This window comes from Phocoena sinus, chromosome 7 (assembly GCF_008692025.1).
Source record: "Phocoena sinus isolate mPhoSin1 chromosome 7, mPhoSin1.pri, whole genome shotgun sequence".
In the NCBI taxonomy this organism is placed as follows: domain Eukaryota; kingdom Metazoa; phylum Chordata; class Mammalia; order Artiodactyla; family Phocoenidae; genus Phocoena; species Phocoena sinus.
In genome coordinates, this window is record NC_045769.1 from 64,595,848 (window position 1) to 64,620,301 (window position 24,454).

The following is a 24,454-nucleotide window of genomic DNA, read 5'->3' on the forward strand; positions in this document are numbered from 1 at the left end:
TATCGATAATTACCTTAAATGTAAATGGATTAAATGCTCCCACCAAAAGACATAGACTGGCTGAATGGTTACAAAAACAAGAAACATATATATGCTGTCTACAAGAGACCCACTTCAGACCTAGGGACACATACAGACTGAAAGTGAGGGATGGAAAAAGATACTCCTTACAAATGGAAATCAAATGAAAGCTGTAGTAGCAATTCTCATATCAGACAAAATATACTTTAAAATAAAGACTATTACAAGAGACAAAGAAGGACACTACAGGGATCAATCCAAGAAGAAGATATAATAATTGTAAATATTTATGCACCCAACATAGGAGCACCTGAATACATAAGGCAAATTCTAACAGCCATAAAAGGGGAAATCAACAGTAACACAATCAGAGTAGGAGACTTTAATACCCCACTTTCACCAATGGACAGATCATCCAAAATGAAAATAAATAAGGAAACACAAGCTTTAAATGATACATTAAACAAGATGGACTTAATTGATATTATAGGACATTCCATCCAAAAACAACAGAATACACTTTCTTCTCAAGTGCTCATGGAACATTCTCCAGGATAGATCATATCTTGGGTCACAAATCAACCTTGGTAAATTTAAGAAGATTGAAATCGTATCAAGTATCTTTGCCGACCACACACTTTGAGACTAGGCATCAATTACAGGAAAAAATCTGTAAAAAATACAAACACATGGAGGCTAAACAATACACTACTTAATAACCAAGAGATAACTGAAGAAATCAAAGAGGATATCAAAAAATAGCTAGGAACAAATGACAATGAAAACAAGATGACCCAAAACCTATGGGATGCAGCAAAAGCAGTTCCAAGAGGGAAGTTTATAGCAAAACAATCCTACCTCAAGAAACAAGAAACAGGGCTTCCCTGGTGGCGCAGTGGTTGGGAGTCAGCCTGCCGATGCAGGTGACACAGGTTCGTGCCCCGGTCTGGGAAGATCCCACATGCTGCAGAGTGGCTGGGTCCATTGGCCATGGCTGCTGGGCCTGTGCCGCAAAAAAAAAAAAAAAAGAAAAGAAAGAAAAAACATCTCAAATAAGCAACCTAACCTTACACCTAAAGCAATTAAAGAAAGAAGAACCAAAAAAACCCCAGAGTTAGCAGAAGGAAAAAAATCATAAAGATCAGATCAGAAAAAAATGAAAAAGAAATGAAGGAAATGGTAGCAAAGATCGATAAAACTAAAAGCTGATTCTTTGAGAAGGTAAACCAAATTGATAAACCATTAGACAGACTCATCAAGGAAAAAAGGGAGAAGACTCAAATCAACAGAATTAGAAATGAAAAAGGAGAAGTAACAACTGACACTGAAGAAATACAAAGAATCATGAGCAATTACTACAAGAAACTGTATGCCAATAAAATGGACAACCTGGAAGAAATATACAAATTTTTAGAAAAGCTAAACCTTCTGAGACTGAACCAGGAAAAAATAGAAAATATAAACAGGGCTTCCCTGGTGGCGCAGTGGTTGAGAGTCTGCCTGCCGATGCAGGGGACACAGGTTCGTGCCCCGGTCCGGGAGGATCCCACATGCCGCGGAGCGGCTGCGCCCGTGAGCCATGGCCGCTGGGCCTGCGCGTCCGGGGCCTGTGCTCGGCAACGGGAGAGGCCACAACAGTGAGAGGCCCGCGTACCGCAAAAAAAAAAAAAAAAAAAAAAGAAAATATAAACAGACTAATCACAAGCACTGAAATTGAGACTGTGATTGAAAATCTTCCAACAAACAAAAGCCCAGGACCAGATGGCTTCTCAGGCGAATTCTATTAAACATTTAGAGAAGCGCTAACACCTATCCTTCTCAAAATCTTCCAAATTATAGCAGAGGGAGGAACACTCCCAAACTCATTCTATGAGGCCACCATCACTCTGATACCAAAACCAAAGATGTCACTAAAAAAGAAAACTACAAAAAAAAAAAAAAAAAAAAAGAAAACTACAGGCCAATATCACTGATGAACATAGATGCAAAAATCCTTAATAAAATACTAGCAAACAGTATCCAACAGCACATTAAAAGGATCATACACCATGATCAAGTGGGATTTATCCCAGGGATGCAAGAATTCTTCAATATATGCAAATCAATCAATGTGATACACCATATTAGCAAATTGAAGGAGAAAAACCATATGATCATCTTAATAGATGAGGAAAAAGCTTTTGACAAAATTCAACACCGATTTATGATTAAAAAAAAAAACCCTCCAGAAGTTAGGAATAGAGGGAACTTACCTCAACATAATAAAGGCCATATATGGCAAACCAACAGCCAACATCGTTCTCAGTGGTGAAAAACTGAAACGATTTCCTCTAAGATCAGGAAAAAGGCAAGGTTGCCCACTCTCATCACTATTATTCAATACAGTTTTGGAGGTTTTAGCCACAGCAGTCAGAGAAGAAAAAGAAATAAAAGGAATCCAAATTGGAAAAGAAGTTAAGCTGTCACTGTTTGCAGATGACATGATACTGTATATAAAGAATCCTAAAGACGCTACCAGAAAACTACCAGAGCAAATCAATGAGTGTGGTAAAGTAGCAGGATACAAAATTAATGCAAGGAAATCTCTTGCATTCCTATACACTAATGATCAAAAATCTGAAAGAGAAATTAAGGACACACTCCTATTTGCCATGCAACAGAAAGAAAAAATACCTAGGAGTAAACCTACCTAAAGAGACAAAAGACCTGTATGCAGAAAAGTATAAGACACTGATGAAAGAAATTAAAGATGATACAAACAGAAGGAGAGATATACCATGTTCTTGGATTGGAAGAATCAACATTCTGAAAATGACTATACTACCCAAAGCAATCTACACATTCAATGCAATCCCTATCAAATTACCAATGGCATTTTTCATGAACTAGAACAAAAAATTTCACAATTTGTATGGAAACACAAAAGACCCCAAATAGCCAAAGCAGTCTTGAGAAAGAAAAATGGAGCTGGAGGAATCTGGCACCCGGACTTCAGACTTTACAACAAAGCCACAGTAATCAAGACAGTATGGTACTGGCACAAAAACAGAAATATAGATCAATGTTACAGTATAGAAAGCCCAGAGATACACCCTTGCACCTGTGGTCACCTAATCTATGACAAAGAAGGCAAGAATATACAATGGAGAAAAAATAGTGTCTTCAAGAAGTGGTGCTGGGAAAACCGGAGAGCTACATGTTAAAGAATGAAATTGGGGGCTTTCATATAGATATATAGATGTGGCACATATATATAATGGAATATTACTCAGCCATAAAAAGACACGAAACTGAGTTATTTGTAGTGAGGTGGATGGACCTAGAGACTGTCATACAGAATGAAGTAAGTCAGAAAGGTAAAAATAAATACTGTATGCTAACACATATTTATATCGAATCTAAAAAAAAAAACGGTTCTGAAGAACCTAGGAGCAGAACAGGAATAAAGATACAGATGTAGAGAATGGACTTGAGGACATGGGGAGGGGGAAGGGTAAGCTGGGAAAAAGTGAAAGAGGGGCATGGACTTATATATACTACCAAATGTAAAAGAGATAGCTAGTAGGAAGCAGCTGCATAGCACAGGGAGATCAGCTTTGTGCTTTGTGACCTCCTAGAGGGGTGGGTTAGGGAGCGTGGGAGGGAGATGCAAGAGGGAGGAGATATGAGGATATATGTATATATTTTCTTTCACTACTATATTTCTGTATGTATCTTTAATTTTGAATTTTTGAATTGTATTTTTTTATACAGCAGATTCTTATAAGTCATCCATTTTAGACACATCAGTGTATACATGTCAATCTCAAACTCTCAGTTCATCACATCACCACCCCCACACCCCACCGCTTTCCCCCCTTGCTGTCCATACGTTTGTTTTCTACATCTGTATCTCAAGTTCTGCCCTGCAAACCAGTTCATCTGTACCATTTTTCTAGGTTCCACATGGATGCGTTAATACATGATATTTGTTTTTCTCTTTCTGACTTACTTCACTCTGTATGATACTCTCTAGATCCATGCACGTCTCTACAAATGACCAATTTCGTTCCTTTTTATGGCTAATATTCCATTGTATATAGGTACCACATGTTATTTAGCCATTCATCTGTCAATGGGCATTTAGGTTGCTTCCATGACCTGGCTATTGTAAATAGTGCTGCAATGAACATTGGGATACATGTGTCTTTTTGAATTATGGTTTTCTCTGGGTATATGCCCAGTAGTGGGATTGCTGGGTCGTATGGTAGTTCTATTTTTAGTTTTTTAAGGAACCTCCATACAGTTCTCCATAGTGGATGTATCAATTTACATTCCCAGCAACAGTGCAAGAGGGTTCCCTTTTCTCCATGCCCTCTCTAGCGTTTGCTGTTTGTAGATTTTCTGATGATGCCTATTCTAAGTGGTGTGAGGTGATACCTCATTGTAGTTTTGATTTGCATTTCTCTAATAATTAGTGATGTTGAGCAGCTTTTCATGTGCTTCGTGGCCATCTGTATGTCTTCTTTGGAGAAATGTCTATTTAGGTTTTCTGCCCATTTTTTGATTAGGTTGTTTGTTTTTTTAATATTGAGCTGCATGAGCTGTTTATATATTTTGGAGATTAATCCTTTGTCCGTTGATTCATTTGCAAATATTTTCTCCCATTCTGTGGGTTGTCTTGCTTATGGTTTCCATTGCTGTGCCAAAGCTTTGATGTTTCATTAGGTCCCATTTGTTTATTTTTGTTTTATTTCCATTACTCTAGGAGGTGGATCAAAAAAGATCTTGCTGCGATTTATGTCAGAGTGTTCTTCCTATGCTTTCCTCTAAGAGTTTTATAGTGTCCAGTCTTACATTTAGGTCTTTAATCCATTCTGAGTTTATTTTTGTGTATGGTATTACGGAGTTTTCTAATTTCATTCTGTTACATGTAGCTGTCCAGATTTCCCAGTACCACTTATTGAGGAGACTGTCTTTTCTCCATCATATATACTTGCCTCCTTTTCATAGACTAGTTGACCATAGGTTCATGGGTTTATCTCTGGGATTTCTATCTTGTTCCATTGATCTATATTTGTTTTTGTGCCAGTACCATATTGTCTTGATTACTGTAGCTTTGTACTATAGTCTGAAGTCAGGGAGTCAGATTCCTCCATCTCTGCTAGTTTTCCTCAGGACTGCTTTTGCTATTCGGAGTCTTCAGTGTCTCCATACAAATTTTAAGATTTTTTGTTCCAGTTCTGTAAAACGTGCCATTGGTAATTTGATAGGGATTGCATTGAATCTGTAGATTGCTTTGGGTAGTAGAGTCATTTTCACAATATTGATTCTTCCAATCCAAGAACATGGTATATGTCTCTATCTGTTTGTATCATCTTTAATTTCTTTCATCAGTATCTTATAGTTTTCTGCATAGGGGGCCTTTGTCTCCCTAGGTAGGTTTATTCCTAGGTATTTTAGTGTTTTTCGTTGCAATGGTAAATGGGAGTGTTTCCTTAATTTCTCTTTCAGATTTTTCATTAGTATATAGGAATACAAGAGATTTCTGTGCATAAATTTTGCATCCGGCAACTTTACCAAATTCATTGATTAGCTCTAGTAGTTTTCTGGTGGCATCTTTAGGATCCTGTATGTATAGTACCATGTCATCAAAGCACAGTGACAGTTTTACTTCTTTTCCAATTTCTATTCCTTTTTTTAAAAAATTTTTTTTGCGGTACATGGGCCTCTCACTGTTGTAGCCTCTCCCGTTGCGGAGCACAGGCTCTGGACACTCAGGCTCAGCGGCCATGGCTCACGGGCCCAGCCGCTCCACGGCATGTGGGATCTTCCCAGACCGGGGCACGAACTCGCGTCCCCTGCATCAGCAGGCAGACTCTCATCCACTGTGCCACCAGGGAAGCCCTCTATTCCTTTCATTTCTTTTTCTTCTCTGATTGCTGTGGCTAGGACTTCCAAAACTATGTTGAATAATAGTGGTGAGAGCGGACATCCTTATCTTTTTCTTGATCTTAGAGGAAATGCTTTCAGTTTTTCACCATTGAGAATGATGTTTTCTGTGGGTTTGTCATATATGGGCTTTGTTATGTTGAGGTAGGTTCCCTCTATGCCCACTTTCTGGAGAGTTTTTATCATAAATGGGTGTTGAATTTTGTCGAAAGCTTTCTCTGCATCTGTTGAGATGATCATATGGATTTTCTTCTTCAATTTGTTAATATGGTGTATCACATTGATTAATTTGCATATATTGAAGAATCCTTGCATCCCTGGGATAAATCCCATCTGATTATGGTGCATGATCCTTTTAATGTGTTGTTGGATTCTGTTTGCTAGTATTCTTTTGAGGATTTTTGCATCTATATTCATCACTGATATTGGTCTGTAATTTTCTTTTTTGTAGTATCTTTGGTTTTGGTATCAGGGTGATGGTGGCCTCATAGAATGAGTTTGGGAGTGTTCCTCCCTCTGCAATTTTTTGGGAGAGTTTGAGAAGGATGGGTGTTAGCTCTTCTCTAAATGTTTAATAGAATTCACCTGTGAAGCCATCTGGTCCTGGGCTTTGGTTGTTGGAAGATTTTTATTCACAGTTTCAATTTTATTTCTTGTGATTGGTCTGTTCATATTTTCTATTTCTTCCTGGTTCAGTCTTGGAAGGTCATACCTTTCTAACAATTTGCCCATTTCTTCCAGGTTGTCTATTTTATTGGCATAGAGTTGCTTGTAGTAGTCTCTTAGGATGCTTTGTGTTTCTGCGGTGTCTGTTGTAAGTTCTCCTTTTTCATTTCTATATTTATTGATTTGCGCCCTCTCCCTCTTTTTCTTGATGAGTCTTGCTAATGGTTTATCAGTTTTGTTTATCTTCTCAAAGAACCAGCTTTTAGCTTTATTGATCTTTGCTATTGTTTTCTTGGTTTCTATTTCATTTATTTCTGCTCTGATCTTTATGATTTCTTTCCTTCTGCTAACCTTGCGTTTCGTTTGTTCTTCTTTCTCTAGTACCTTTAGGTGTAAGGTTAGATTGTTTGAGATTTTTCTTGTTTCTTGAGGTAGGCTTTTATTGCTATAAACTTCCCTCTTAGAACTGCTTTTGCCACATCCCATAGGTTTTTGATCATCGTGTTTTCATTGTCATTTGTCTCTAGGTATTTTTTGATTTCCTCTTTGATTTCTTCAGTGATTTCTTGGTTATTTAGTAACATAATGTTTAGCATCCATGTGTTTGTATTTTTTACATTTCTTTCCCTGTAACTGATTTCTAATCTCATAGCATTGTGGTCAGAAAATATGCTTGATATGATTTCAATTTTCTTAAATTTACTGAGGCTTGATTTGTGACCCAAGATGTGATCTCTCCTGGAGAATGTTCTGTGCGCACTTGAGAAGAAAGTGTAATCTGTGGTTTTTGGTTGGAATTTCCTGTAAATATCAATTAAATCTATCTGGTCAATTGTGTCATTTAAAGCTTGTGTTTCCTTATATATTTTGTTTGGATGATCTGTCCTTGGTGTAAGTGAGGTGCTAAAGTTCCCCACCATTGTTGTGTTACTGTCGATTTCCTCTTTTACAGCTGTTAGCAGTTGCCTTATGTATTGAGGTGCTCCTATGTTGGGTGCATATGTATTTATACTTGTTATATATTCTTCCTGGATTGATCCCTTGATCATTATGCAGTGTCCTTCCTTGTCTCTTGTAGCATTCTTTATTTTAAGGTCTATTTTATCTGATATGAGTATTGCTACTCTAGCTTTCTTTTGATTTCCATTTGTGTGGAATATCTTTTTCCATCCCCTCGCTTTAAGTCTGAATGTGTCCCTAGTTCTGAAGTGGGTCTCTTGTAGACAGCATATATATGGGTCTTGTTTTTGTATCCATTAAGCAAGCCTTTGTCTTTTGTTTGGAGCATTTAATCCATTTACGTTTAAGGTAATTATCGATATGTATGTTCCTATGACCATTTTCTTAATTGTTTTGGGTTTGTTTTTGTAGGTCCTTTTCTTCTCTTGTGTTTCCCACTTAGAGAATTTCCTTTAGCATTTGTTGTAAAGCTGGTTTGGTGGTGCTGAATCCTCTTAGCTTTTGCTTGTCTGGAAGGCTTTTGATTTCTCCATTGAATCTGAATGAGATCCTTGCCAGGTAGAGTAATCTTGGTTGTAGGTTATTCCCTTTCATCACTTTAAGTATATGATGCCACTCCCCTTTGGCTTGTAGAGTTTCTTCTGTGAAATCAGCTGTTAACCCTATGGGACTTCCCTTGTATATTATTTGTCATTTTTCCCTTGCTGCTTTCAATAATTTTTCTTTGTCTCTAATTTTTGCCAGTTTGATTACTGTGTGTCTTGGCATGTTTCTCCTTGGGTTTATCCTGTATGGGACTCTCTGCACTTCCTAGACTTGGGTGGCTATGTCCTTTCCCATGTTAGGGAAGTTTTTGAAGGAAATCTCTTCAAATATTTTCTCTGGTCCTTTCTCTCTTCTCCTTCTGTGACCCCTGTAATGCGAACGTTGTTGCATTTAATGTTGTCCCAGAGGTCTCTTAGGCTGTCTTCATTTCTTTTCATTCTTTCTCCTTTATTCTGTTCTGCCGCAGTAAGTTCCACCATTCCGTCTTCCAGGTCACTTATCCGTTCTTCTGCCTCAGTTATTCTGCTATTGATTCCTTCTAGTGTAGTTTTCATTTCAGTTATTGTATGGTTCATCTCTGTTTGTTTGTTCTTTAATTCTTCTAGATCTTTGTTAAACATTTTTTGCATCTTCTCGATCTTTGCCTCTATTATTTTTCCAAGGTCCTGGATCATCTTCACTATCATTATTCTGAATTCTTTTTCTGGAAGGTTGCCTATCTCCACTTATTTAGTTGTTTTTCTGGTTTTATCTTGTTGCTTCATCTGTTACATAACCCTCTGCCTTTTCATCTTGTCTGTCTTTCTGTGAATGTGGTTTTTGTTCCACAGGCCACAGGATTGTAGTTCTTCTTGCTTCTGCTGTCTGCCCTCTGGTGGATGAGGTTATCTAAGAGGCTTGTGCAAGTTTCCTGATGAGAGGGACTGGTGGTGGGTAGAGCTTGCTGTTGCTCTGGTGGGCAGAGCTCAGTAAAACTTTAATCCACTTGCCTGCTAATGGGTGGGGCTGGGTCCCCTCCCTGTTGGTTGTTTGGCTTGAGGAGACGCAACACTGGAGCCTACCCAGGCTCTTTGGTGGGGCTAATGGCAGACTCTGGGAGGGCTCATGCCAAGGAGTAGTTCCCAGAACTTCTGCTGCCAGTGTCCTTGTCCTCACGGTGAGACAGAGCCACCCCCCACCTCTGTAGGAGACCCTCCAACACTAGCAGGTTGATCTGTTTCAGTCTCCCCTGGTGTCACTGCTCCTTCCCCTGGGTCCCAATGTGCACACTACTTTGTGTGTGCCCTCCAAGAGTGGAGTCTCTGTTTCCCCCAGTCCTTTTGGAGTCCTGCAATCAAATCCCACTAGCCTTCAAAGTCTGATTCTCTAGGAATTCCTCCTCCCGTTGCCGGACCCTCAGGTTTGGAAGCCTGACGTAGGGCTCAGAACCTTCATTCCAGTGGGTGGACTTCTGTGGTATAAGTATTCTCCAGTCTGTGAGTCACCCACCCACCAGTTATGTGATTTGATTTTATTGTGATTGTGCCCCTCCTACCATCTCACTGTGGCCTCTCCTTTGTCTTTGGATATGGGGTATCTTTTTGGTGAGTTCCAGTGTCTTCCTTTCGATGATTGTTCAGCAGTTAATTGTGATTCTGCTGTTCTCACAAGAGAGAGTGAGAGCACATCCTTCTACTCCGCCATTTTGAACCAATCTCCTGTATATGTATATCTGATTCACTTCGTTATAAAGCAGAAACTAACACACCATTGTAAAGCAATTATACTTCAATAAAGATGTTTAAAAAAAAAAGGGAAGAAGCTCTTTAAGTGGAAATGCTTAAAGAAAATACAGTTATGGGATGGGTTGTTTTTCCCAGAGAAAGAAAACTCTAATAATGAAGACTGATAAATACTAAAAAGTAAAGAGATAAGAAACAGGAGGTTATTATAATGGGTCTGATGAATGAAAGGGCTGTGACAGTGGGAACAAATTGGAGCAGAGGTGCACAAATCTTTTAAGAAGTAAAGGCAACAAGACCTGGAGTTTGCTGGAATTTTAGCGGGATAGGAGACGTGGTGACTCAGTAATTATATCACGTTTAAAACAGAGTTCTGGAGAATGGTAGAGGTTTTTTTTATTTCAAAAAATTTTTGAGATTGAGTAGTGCTAATGAAGAATATGGTAACTCTGGGCCTTCTCTTTAGGTTAAGCAGAAGAACTGAGTCTCCTTTTCAACTATCACAGAATTTCCATTTTCTTCAGGTATTCAAATGCAATCAAACTACTTCATTCTAGAGACTCTTGAGACCTCAGATATTTGAGAATGGAAAGCTTTATTTTTTCAGAGTAACGCAACATATGGACATGGTCTTTCAAGCCAGAATTGGTATGGCATTTAATGGCCTTAGGTCTTCCCCTTTTTTGTTAAGTTTGTAGCCTTGGTGAATTAATGCAGAGGGAAAGTATTTCAGAATGGAATTGTCATGATAATGACATGATTGGTATTTTGATTCTTTGTATTTGCCTGAACTACCTGTAGTTACATCTACGACAAATAGTATTATAAGAATATCACCATGCACTTGGATATTCTCCTACTCAGATTACAGGCTGCCCTTGGTATTCACTGGAACTAGGTTTTCCCCAAAGGCACGTGTTCTGGGGAAAAAAGAGTGTGCAGCTCTTTGTATATTTTGGAGATTAATCCTTTGTCACTTGCTTTGTCTGCAAATATTTTCCCTCATTCTGAGGGTTATCTTTTTGTTTTGTTTATGGTTTCCTTTGCTGTGCAAAAGCTTTTAAGTTTCATTAGGTCCCATTTGTTTATTTTTGCTTTTATTTTCATTACTCTAGGATGTGGGTCAAAAAAGATCTTGCTGTGATTTATATCATAGAGTGTTCTGCCTATGTTTTCCTCTAAGAGTTTCATAGTGTCTGGCCTTACATTTAGGTCTTTAATCCATTTTGAGTTTATTTTTGTTTATGGTGTTAGGGAGCAATTCTAATTTTTTTCTTTTACATGTAGCTGTCCAGTTTTTCCAGCACAACTTACTGAAGAGACTGCCTTTTCTCCATTGTATATTCTTGCCTCCTTTGTCATAGATTAGGTGACCACAGGTGCAAGGGTTTATCTCTGGGCTTTCTATCCTGTTCCATTGATCTATATTTCTGTTTTTGTGCCAGTACCATACTGTCTTGATTACTGTAGCTTTGTAGTATAGCATGAAGTCAGGGAGCCTGATTGTCCATCAACAGAGGAATGGATAAAGAAGATGTGATACATATATACAATGGAATATTACTAAGCCATGAAGAGGAATGAAATAGTGTCATTTGCAGAGACATGGATAGACCTAGAGATGGTCATACAGAGTGAAGTAAGTCAGAAAGAGAAAAACAAATATCATATAATATTACTTATGTGTGGAATCTAGAAAAATGGTACAGATGAACTTATTTGCAAAGCAGAAACAGACACAGATGTAGAGAACAAACTTGTGGATACCAAGGGGGGAAGTGTTGGTAGGATGAATTGGGAGATTGGGATTGACATATATACACTACTATGTATAAAGTAGATAACTAATGAGAACCTATTGTATAGCACAAGGAACTCTCCTCAGTGCTCTGTGTGACCTAAATGGGAAGGGAACCTAAAAAAAGGGGATATATGTATAGCCAATTCACTTTGCTGTGCAACAGAAACTAACACAACATTGTAAAGCAACTATACTCCAATAAAAATAAAAATAAAACAATGTGTGAGGAGGAGATGGTATTTGGTGCCAGCCTCCACCTACCTCCACCCATCCCCTCCTCTACCTACTATGCCAGTCCCAGTTTGAGTGATCTTTTCTCTTGCACCTCGTGGAATTCTAACTCACCTTTTCCCCGTCTGGGCCTTTCTCTGATCCTAGACTCTGTAAGTAGGAGAACAGATTCCATTATTTATGTGGTTGGCAAGAGAAAAAAATAGCAATTCTTATCTATGACGAAAAGCTCCTCAGATGGGGGAGCTGTGAACATTCCATTAGTTCACTCAGAGAAGTAAAAAAGCTTGGGAATCTGGGAGTAAGAATTATGTTTTTAAACTGTAAAGTGTATTCTGCTGTAGTTTCTTTGGATTCAGTTACTGAGGGCTGGTGGCTCCAACTCTAGGGCCCTAAGAGGGAGCTGGTAGAGCTTGTTGTGCAGCACATGCCCTGATTCTAGAAAGCTTCTGGAAAGAGACTTCATTGGCACTTCCCAGTGCTGGGTGTTTGGAGTCCGTTCCTTTTTTCTTTTTTTTTTTTCAACATAAAAATGGTATCAGTTTCAGCCTTCATCCTCTTTTAAGGCTACCATGGATATTCAAAATCTTCAAACTTTTTCCTCCCAGCTTTCTCCCTTCCACTGACGTGCACAGATCACTACGTTGCTTTAAAACCTTTTTATCTTTGGAAAGACTAGAGCTCCAGAAAATCTGGGCAATTCTTAATCAAGACTAACCCAAGAGGTATTGTTTAATGGGTACAAAGTTTCAGTTTGGGATGATGAAAAATCTCTAGAAATGTATAGTGGTGATGGTTGCACAACAATGTGAATATACTTAATGGCACTGAATTGAATGCTTAAAAATGCTTAAAACGATAAATTTTACCTTATGGGTATTTTACCACAATTTTAAAAAGTCAGGTTGGTGGTTACCTCAAGAAGGAGCTACGGATGGGAGTATTTTGGAAGGGCCTGGCATTTTCTGTTTTTCCTCTAGTGATTACACGTCTGTTTAGTAATTATTATATTTACCTTTGCTTTGTATTGAAGCATAAAATTATGTTATATTTCTTAGTAAAAAGAAATATAAAATTGTCTGAGTTGAAGCAATATCATCTCTTAGCTCTCTGTCTGAGGCATGTCTGGCTCCTTTTCATCCTCTGTAACCATCAGGATAGCACAGTGGTTGGGCACAGCTTCCGAGGTCAGAGAGCTTGGGATTTGCATCCTGGTTCTGGTTCTTGCAGCTGTGCGACACTGAAGGAGTTCTTAAGGTTCTAGGATTCACCTCCTCATCCGTAAAATCGTGATAACAATAGTAACTTCATCATCAGGCCGATGTGAGGATTTTTGAGTAAATGATGTATTTTAAGTGTTAGCTATGGTTGCTGGGACACAGTAAACTGTCTAAAAATGGTTGGTAATTGTTATTGCCCCATTGTAATTGCATCTCATCCCTTTCCATCCCCCTACCTCTACCTAATCCAAATTCCTTTAAAGTGGATGTCTTTTCTCTATATTTCTTGTGCTTTGGATTCTAGGGTTAGAAAGTTGGGGTTCTCTTGGCAGTGAAAGAGGGTACCTATCTACCTGGCTTGTCTTAATTCTCTTGCCATAGAAAAGCAACCACCATCTTTGTTTAGTAATCAGTTCAGGAATAAATGCAATGAATAGTTTCTGTAAAATGGTAGCCAACCAGAGGAATGAATGAGGCATGGTCACTTACAGAATGAGAAGCTTATCGCTCAATTCCCGATGCAAACTAAACATGAGTTGCAAACTTGAAGGCAACTTAAGTCCCCCAAAGCAATGGACTAGGAAAAGAGAATGGAGTAGTATTTTTCTTTGATGACAGCATTATTTGACAAAATTGGTTACTCCATTAACAGCACCTTTTTATGTTTCAGGCTTTGTTTTGGATACAAAGCATACATCAATAAAAGTGATCAGATAAAAATCCCTTGTGGACTTACATCCTGGTAGGGAAAAAATAGATAGATGGATGGATAGATAGATAGATAGATAGATAGATAAACTTTACAGCACTAGGAGGTGATAACTGCTTCAGAGAAAAATATAGAGTAGGATAAAAAGGGTCAGAATGAGAAAAGAGAATGGAATGTTGTTTGCATTTTTAAATATTTTGGTCAGCAGACATTTGAACAAAATTGTGAAGGGTCTGAGAGAGTGAACCACAGGGACATTTGGAGGAAAAAAATTACAAGTCGAGGGAACACACTGTACAAATGCCTCCAAAGCAGAAGTATGTCTGGCTTGGGCAAGGAACAATAAGGAAGCCAGTGTAGAGGCCAGAAATAATAATAATGATAGGAATAAAGTAGCTAATTTCTGCTGAGCTCTCAACTCTGAGCAGTCTTCTAAGCATTATATATAATCTTCAAAACTTCTCACAATGTAGGCAGAGTTATTCCTTCCATTTTATAGATAAATAAGCCAAGAACGTTAAGACGTTGAATAATTTGCACAAAATTACACAGCTGGCAACCACTGGAGCAGGATGTCTCCAATTCCAAAGCTCACGTTCTTAGCCACAACACTTTTTGCATTACATCTTTGTCTTGGAGGTCAAGACTGGATTAGCTCTACTCTGTTCCCCACTTGTCAAAGCTGTGCAGTTCTTTGTTCTGACCTCTTTACTGGTTCACTTGTCCTTTAGATGCATTTTATTTTACTTTATAAATCTATTTATTTTTATTTTTGGCTGCGTTGGCTTTCATTGCTGTGCGTGGGCTTTTCTCTAGTTGCGGTGAGTGGGGGCTACTCTTATTTGCCGTGTGTGGGCTTCTCATTGAGGTGGCTTCTCTTGTTGCGGAGCACGGGCTGTAGGCACACAGGCTCAGTAGTTGTGACGCACAGGCTTAGTTGCTCCGCGGCATGTGGGATCTTCCCGGACTAGGGCTCGAACCCGCGTCCCCTTCACTGGCAGGAGGATTCTTAACCCCTGTGCCACCAGGGAAGCCCTAGATGCATTTTAATTCAAATACAGAGTATAACGTGTTAGCAGGGGTTTTCCATGGCCCCTTTACCATCTTGTGACATTTCCAAATTCTTTCCTCTTCTTTCCCATTCTGATCCTCCATAATTTTACCAGCTCTTCCTTTGCATACAAACCAGTTCAGCCTCAAGCAGAAATCTATACACCAGAGGGTAACCACATCCTCTTTGGGCTTCTTCCTCCAAAGATGTCTGGTGGAGCCTCTTCAGATTAAGTTTTACTTCGTGAATATAGGATTGTGAGCACTCATACTCAGAGACATTGCTTTTGCAAGTTATTTTGGTAAATCCTTTTTCCTTCCTCCTTTTATTTTTATTTGAGTTTACTTATTTATTGTATTTTTGGCTGCCTTGGGTCTTCGTTGCCATGTGGGGGCTTCTCATTGCAGTGGCTTGTGGAGCATGGGCTCCAGGCGCGTGGGCTTCAGTAGTTGTGGCATGTGGGCTTCAGTAGTTGTGGCTCACGGGCTCTAGAGTGCAGGCTCAGTAGTTGTGGCGCATGGACTTCGTTGCTCCGCAGCATGTGGGATCTTCCCAGACCAGGGCTCGAATTCATGTCCCCTGCATTGGCAGGCAGATTCTTAACCACTGCGCCACCAGGGAAGTCCCTATTTATTTATTTTTGTGTACAGTTTTCAAGATTCACCTCAGTCTTTGATAGTATTACTTTAATAATTTCTAAATTCTCAACCCTATCTACCACCTTCTTAATCAAATGCAAAGTAGATTAAAAATAAAGCCAGGAAATTGTACTGAAGGTTTAAAGGTCTGTTCACTTCTCTGTCCATTGATGAATGTTTCTCATCAGAATTCCTGTGAGCATTATCCCTGTCCAAATTAAATCATCTCCTTCTCTCTTCAAAGAAAACACAAGAGGATTGAACTACTTTTCCTTCTTCAATATGTATAAAATATTTTCTCCTGGTAAAAGTGTTTGTCAAATTTCAAACCAGAATCAGAAGGACAGAATGTTCATTCCTCTATTAGGTTATAAAATCCTTGCGCTAGAAAGACAATGATCTTGACAAGGAAGAAATTCATCTTTTTGCATTAGTAACTGAACTGAAATGGAAAAGTGAGAGTGGAAAATTTGGATATTTTCCCCATGAAGAACATGTAAAATTACAATTGCTTGGCTATTGGTATACTTGGAATGGGTATTGAAATAGATATGGGTGAAGGAAACCATGAGTTTTGTGAATAATGCTTTTTAAAGGAAGTTCTAGTTTTTAAAAAATGGAAAGACAAGTATGTTGACCAAATTTTTGAGACTGATGACATTAACTTGAATGGCAGAAAGCCAATCTATGGTAATTGCTTTCTTCAGAAGCTAAAGGTACATTTACTTTTTAAATCACATGGAAAAATCAGGCATAGGGAGTAACCAAGCACAAGTTATCATATTCCAAGTGGAAGCCAAATGGTTCTTAGACTGTGACATATACAGTAGTACCCATGGAAATGGCCTGACTCAACTTTTCCCTCGAAAACCTCTCCAGGTTTCTTTGCCTTCCTAGAATGACTGAAACTGATATGTCCCTAAATAAACATGACTTTACACACTTTCTTCTTTATTCTTTCATGGAAATTTTCAAATAGATACAAAATGAGAGAGATCATTTTAATGAATCCTCAGCTCTTATCACACAGCTTCAACCACTATCAACACATGGTCAATCTTATTTCATCTATACATCATCCTCTTAACACCCTTTCATACAATTTTGAAGCGTGTCTAAGAGAGCATAGCATTTCATTTGTAAATATACAATTTCTTCTCAAGTTTAAAGAGTTGTAGTCTGAAACAGGCAGTAAATCAATGTTAAAGAAAAGTGGTGAAGTCACTCGCATCTTAAATGTGCTTCCTGATTCCACTGGCTCACCGTAGCTTCTCATTTTAGCCCAAGAAAGATAAGAGCACAGTTTTAACCAAGACTAGTAGTCAATCTATTGGGAAAAAAAAGTCAAGAAGGTAAAGATTCATTGTTATATATAGTAGATGCACATAATTATTTTTGTCTGCCTAGCATCTGAATACCATTTTCTGTCTTTGGAGACTTCTACACGTTGAAGCATCATAGAAGAAAAATCTGTTTCCCACTGTAGGAGCTGAAAATGCAGAAGCTCGCTTTTCCAGCTCTATTGTATCTAGAGCCATGGCCATAATGGAGGCTTAGCCATGAGACACACCTGCCCCAGATTGCAAAAAGGAGTTGGTGACCCAAAGAAGAACGGACACAGAGAGCCTGCTGTGGATGCAGCGGCTGTGGCAGCCATGTCCATTTTGTGGGTAGGGAGGGGAGAGGAGGAATACAGCGGGAGACAGTGACAGTGGTGCCAGTATCTGAGTTCAGCTTCAGCGTATACAGCCTATTGATGTATGCTCAGCCATGAAGCCAATGTGGGACCAGGTTGTAAATATGATTATGGCTGGGGTGCTAGCTGAATAGTTTCCAAGCTGGTTTTTCAGCTCTGCTGGCCATTCTTTGAGCTACCCATATTTTTTGACTAAATTATTCTCTGTATAATCAGTGTTTCTGTTTTTGCTATCAAGAAACCCGACTGATGCACCTGGAGTTTATGCAAAACTTTAAATAAGCACCTCAAAGGGACCCTAAGATATAAGATGGATTAAGGAAGAAATAGAGAGGAGACCAAAAATTATTTAAAGATCACCAACAAAACGCTGGTAGAAACATATCACAGTAGCAGTTTGAATAATTGTAGAGCAGTTCTGTTGGTGTGGTAGTTGAAGTTTTTTTCACTGCATTCCATTTGAACTTCTTGGTTCAAGGCATTGTTGATATATAACAGCGTTCATCAAGCATTGCCTATAAGAGTAAAACATGTGGGAAGAAAAGTCACCTTAAATATCCACCAGGTGGATTGGTCACATTAAGACAAACTCTGCTACACTGGTCTCTTCCACTGCCCATCCTACCCCGTCTTCTGCCAAAAGTTAATGGGTTTGGAAAAATGTCAGCGACACAATTTTAAGTTAAAAAAAAAAAAAGCGTGAAAACCCAACATCAAGCTAGATAGAAGAACAGTCCCAAGTATAGCCCCATTTCTGAAAGGTTCGTGTTTGTGAATATATACAGTATGTAAATATAAACACATACATATACAGTATGTAAATATATATACAGTATGTAAATATAAACACATCATGCAGAACTGCATGATGACCCTCAGTGGGAGACAGGAATAAAGAGATCATTTTTATTTGTTTTTTTTCCATAAGCTTTATGTATTAGTTTCCTATTGCTGCTGTAACAAATTACCACAAATTTAGTGGCTTAAAACAACACAAATTTATTATCCTACAATTCTGGAGGTCAGAAGTCTGAAATGAGGGACTTCACTGGTGACACAGTGGTTAAGAACCCTCCTGCCAATGCAGGGGACATGGGTTCGAGCCCTGGTCCGGGAAGATCCCACATGCCGCAGAGCAACCAAGCCTGTGTGCCACAACTACTGAGCCCACGTGCCACAACTGCTGAAGCCTGCATGCCTAGAACCCGTGCTCCACAGAGAAGAACTGCCGCAATGAGAAGCCTGTGCACTGCAACGAAGAGTAGCCCCTGCTCACTGCAACTAGAGAAAGCCCACAGGCATCAACAAAGACCCAACACAGCCAAAAATAGATAAATAAATAAATATATTTTTTAAAGAAAGAAGTCTGAAATGAGCCTTATCGGGCTTAAGAGGTCAGCAGGGCTGTTTTCCTTCTGGAGGCTGCAGGAGAGAATCTGTTTTCTTTACCTTTTCCATCTTCTAGATGCTACCCACAATCCTTGGAGTGTGACCTCTTCCTTCATCTTCCAAGTACATCACTCCAACCTCTGGTCCCCTCATCACATCTCCTTTTCTGACTTTATCCTCTTGCTCCCTCTTTCACAGGCCCTTGTGATTACATCAAGCTCACTTGGATAATTCAAGAAAATCTTCCTGTCTCATGACCCTTAACTTAATTATATTTGCAAAGTCCCTTTTGCCATGAAAGTTAACATATTCATAGGTTCCAGAGATTAGGACTTTAGGAGGCCATTATTCTATCTATCACACATTCTAAAAACAATCTAATGTTATTGAGAATTTATTTTTTCCCTTGAAGCCTTGTTCTCAATAGTTTAATAGTTTTATAGTGTAATTGTAAAATTCCTACAAAGCCTCAACTAGAGTGCAGTATTTAAGCCAAATAGATTAAATGATTAGTTTTCATTTTTGTCACTTTCTTTTTTTTTTTTTACAAAAATATGTTTTTTTCAAACCCAAGATAATGCTAGAAATTAAAGAATTTATAGTTCTCCATATTTCCTTTCTTTTCACTCTCTGTGGCTTTTTTTATATCACAGTTACATTATTTCATTTGACAAAATGTCTTGAAAGTATTGTTCAGTATAGGTACAGTTGACATTGAATCCATCTTCTCACTTCTTAAAGATAGATATTGTGCTAAGTGTCAATGAATATATACCAACAAATGCCATTAACAATAATATAAATAACAAAGATATTAACTTTTTTTACCATTTTTTTGTCAAATGTTTTTCAGATTTTTTTTCATGTGGACCATTTTTAAAGTCTTTATTGAATTTGTTACAATATTGCTTCTGTTTTATGTTTTGGGTTTTTGACCACAAGGCATGTGAGATCTTAGCTCCCTGACCAGGGATTGAACCCACACCCCCTGCATTGGAAGGCAAAGCCTTAACCACTGGACTGCCAGGGAAGTCCATTTTGAACTATTTTGTATCCTTCCTTTCATTTATTTTTTTAATTAATCTTTATTGGAGTATATTTGCTTTACAATGGTGTGTTAGTTTCTACTGTTTTATATAATAATTCATCAATGGATAAAGAAGATGTGGTATATATACACAGTGCAATACTACTCAGCTATAAAAAAGAATGAAATAATGCCATTTGCAGCAACGTGGATGGACCTAGAGATTATCATATTAAGTGAAGTTATATTAAGTGAAGTTAAGTCAGAAAGAGAAAGACAAATACCATATGATATCACTTATATGTGGAATCCAAAATATGACACAAATGAACTTATTTACAAAACAGAAACAGCTCACAGATATAGAAAAACTTATGATTACCAAAGGGGAAAAGGGGTGGGGAAGGGATAAATTAGGAGTTTGGGGTTAGCAGATACAAAGTACTATATATAAAATAGGTAAGCAACAAGGTCCTACTGTATAGCAGAGGGAACTATATTTGATATCCTGTAATAAACCATAATGGAAAAGAATATGAAAAAGAATATATGTGTGTATGTGTATAACTGATTCACTTTGCTGTACACCAGAAACTAACACAACATTGTAAATCAACTATACTTCAATAAATAAACCATCAAATGCTAACATTTACATTAAAGATATATGGCTTTTGATGCCTTTAAAATTTGGCCCAAATGGTAGATAATAATAGAATAATTTCTAGTTCAAGTGTGTTTTATGCTTGAAAACAGAAATTCATGATTAATATATTTTTGTTTACCTACCTATAACTATTAATGGTTGGGAAAGAAATATTTCTTCCAATGTAAAAGGATTCTCAGTTTCTGTTGCCGTTATATAAAATAATATCGAATCTCCATCTCCTGATTTACAGAATATCTGATGGAAAAATGCTCACTAATAACAATCTGTACAGTTAGGGATGCTCTTTCCAAGGATAAATGTGATTAACGGGCTTGCTAAATAACTCAGCTAGAAAAACAAAAAATAGACAACATAGCTTTCATTTGTCAACCCGCCTTAAAAGCAAATGACAGGAGCAATTTCTCTTTTTCTTTTACTCGCCCAATATGAATTCATAGTCATTAGAGGGTTGAGTGTGCAGTGCCTTGCAGGTGTTCTTTTGTAACACAGGAATATTCATTAAGTCTTTGTACAATATCCAGTCACTAATTACTATTTAGCTCCACGAGTTCATGTCTCAGAGTCTTTATGTGTTGCTGTTTTTCCCTGCTCAGCCAGCCTCCTTTGCTTGGCAGTGTTTTGCATCTGCCTTCCCCCTGTGTGTTTGTAACTATCTCTCTGGTGTAGGTCATTCTCCAGCCTTCACAGAACCTCAGTAGCATAATGGGTATATTTTGACTCCACTGAATTTCTGTTACAGAATTCTCTCTCCACCTCCTCTCACCGCCCACGATTTTCATGTTGTTCCCAGTGATATCTTGCCAACCTTCTACTTTCCTGGGAAACTGTGTGAAGACTTCTCTTTTTTCTGAGCTATAGAATCTTGACAGAAATGATCATAATGTTAATAGGTGGGTCTGTTATCATGGGGAAAATGTAAGGAATGTTTTAATTCATCGGAAAGAATGTAATCGTGCAGAAGTTTTCTAATTAGAATACTTTTCTCCTAATGGTAGAGTAGTTAGAAGTCAGGTTTATAGAGAGTTGAAATTCCCCTAAGATTATTACTTCATACTTGAGGCCCTCCCTGCACACTCTGGGCAACTGACCAACTGGAATGATTTCAGGGGTCTGGGAAGCTCCTTGGTCGCACATATTTCTCTGACCAAGGTTCAGAAGAACCACTCCTTAAGGGCTTTCTGGTAAAGATGTTTTAGGATTAGTAGCTAATCTTTGGGGCTAGTTAAACCTATCATCATTCACATTACCTAAACAGAGAGCAGACACTAAAGGTATGGGAACTCATGAAGTGTAATTTTTAAATGGAAAGGACCAATTAAGAGAAGTGATAGAGAAAAATGCCTGGAGGGCAGCACACTGTAAACAGTTTGTGGTTTGAAGTTCATCATAGAAAAGAAGCAACAGGAAAGCTTTAGGGAATGTTGCATAGTTTTCCATATAGATGTATTTATTCATCATTATTTTACATGGTTCTCATTAAGTGTCTATTGCCTATGGTCCAGTTAAACCATTTGGTGTCAGCTATGCAAAGCAATAGTTTTTCACGTTTTTATTTTACTGGCCAAAATCTTTTCCAATAAAAATTTACATATTCTCATTGTGTAAACCAAATGAAAGGAGAGCTATCCTGATTGAAGAGGGTTGGAATATTTGAGGATTTCTCTTTCCCACAGCACCTGGCCTCTCCTTCCTCTCCCCCAACAATCTGTGAGGCAGCTCTCTGATTAAAGTCTGTTTGAGTAATCAACATCCTTTGAAATGAGGGGCATTTATTCAATAGATTCATGATTGAAACCACCACTTCAAGAAGAAAAATCACTCTTCATTAAAGTTGGCAAACTGAAGAAATTGCTGATACCCCACTTCATTAATCCATTCACTCATTTTCTTTTCCAAAGAATATTGATAACCTAGTATGTGCCACTGACATGCTCTGGAGATAGAAGAGTGACCAGTGTAGACATGGGCTGTGCCTCACGGAATTTACACCCTAATTAAGAGTCAGCCATTTGAAGCAACATGGATGGACCTAGAGATTATCGTACTAAGTGAAGTCAGTCAGGCAGAGAAAGACAAATACGGTATGTTATCACTTATATGTGGAATCTAAAAAAAATGATACAAATGAACATATTTACAAAACAGAAACAGATTCACAGACATAGAAAACAAATTTATGACTGCCAAAGAGGAAGAGGGGGAGGAATAAATTAGGAGTATAAAATGAACAGGTACACACTACCACATATAAAATAAACAAAAAGGATTTACGGTAGAACACAGGGAACTATATTTAATACCTTGTAATAACTTATAATGGAAAAGAATCAAAAAAAGACTATAAACATATACATATATATGTATAACCAAATCACTTTGCTGTACCTCTGAAACTGACATAATGCTGTAAAGCAACTATACTTTAATTAAAAAGAGTCAGCTATGTGCCATCACATGCACTCTTTGAACAAATGATTTGCCCAAGGTGTTTGCCTCTGTCCAACCATATTTTGCTCAAAGCATACTTTCCCATAGATAATATTCTTAGACGTGTCTTATGACAACTTGCTCACACTGTATAAAGTTCAAAAGCTTATCTAGGTGGGGCTAATACAGCAATTGAGAACACTATTTGCAATATGTTGAAAGATTGCCAAAGCATTACCCAATCCCAAAAGACATTATTATTCTATAGTCAAAATATGCAGGGTTAGAAGGAGTCTTTTCCATTCATCCATCCTACTGTTTCTCAGTTCCCTCTATCTATGAAGTTCTTTGGGACATTTAAAATTCATTCTCTGGGGACTTCCCTGGTGGCGCAGTGGTTAAGAATCTGCCTGCCAGTGCAGGGGACACAAGTTCGAGCCCTGGTCCTGGAAGATCCCACATGCCGTGGGGTAACTAAGCCCATGCACCACAACTACTGAGCCTGCGCTCTAGAGCCCTCGAGCCACAACTACTGAGCGCACGCACCGCAACTACTGAAGCCCGCAGGCTTAGAGCCCGTGCTCCACAACAAGAGAAGCCACCGCAATGAGAAGCCTGAGCACCACAATGAAGAGTAGCCCCCGCTTGCCACAACTAGAGAAAGCCCGTGTGCAGCAACGAAGACCCAACACAGCCAAAAAAAAAAAAAATTCATTCTCTGAACAAACTCAAAAAATCTCAACAGCTCATTTCTTTTAAGGCTTTTTCTTTTCGATCACCAGCAAATCATAGAAGAGCAGACAAGTTGCACGGCCTGTGATCTCAGGAAGCTGCGCCCGCAGAGGCAGACTGACTGGCTTCATAGGAGCCGCTGTGTGTGATCCCCAGGGTCTGCCCTTCCAGACGCCCTACATGTATAACTGAGCCACTTTGCTGTACCCCTGAAACTAACACCACATTGTAAATCAACTCGACTCCTATATAAATTTAAAAAAAGAACACCTTTCTAGAGTCAATATTTTATATCATGCCATCCCTCCTCTTGGTATGCCCTCCAAACTACTGCATGTTACGTTTTCTTTTAAAAACGTTCTTTACTTTTATTCTGAAAACCCTTGAAATAGCTCGAACCAGTCCAAAGTGAGGTAGAACAGTACCCGGAAATCAATGGCATAATACTAACTAACATAAATAGCACTAGTTTACTACTAGTTATTCATAATTAATTTGATCCTTACAATAACACTGTGACAGATGGAGAAACTGAGCTTCAGCAAATGCAGAATAACTAAAAGGCACACAGTTAGAAAGCATCTGAGCTTAACTCAAAAGCTGGTCTTCTGATACTCAGAACTGAGTCAAATCGGTACCCGCTGCCCACCCGCATTTCTGGACCTGGGATCATCCCAGGCCTCAGACCTCCACATGGGCTCACGTTTAGATTCTTGAGAAAACTCGTCAGAAAGACATTTTAATCTTGATTTCCTGCAAGAAGGGGGAGACGTTGTGAGGAATTCGAAGCCGTCTATGAGAAAGAGGAAGGACAGGGTGGTGAGGTGACTGCAAGCACTGACTGGAATTGTGAGGTAGCACCACTCAGCGCCCCGGGCCAGGCCTGCCCTGCTTCCCTCCGCCTTCTTCCTGCCCCTCAAGCACTCAAAGCTCTTTCCCACCTGGGGATCTTCACACTGCTGCCCGCTCAGCCTGACGTGCTTCCCAGACCTTCTACTGGCTGGTGCATTTCCACGAT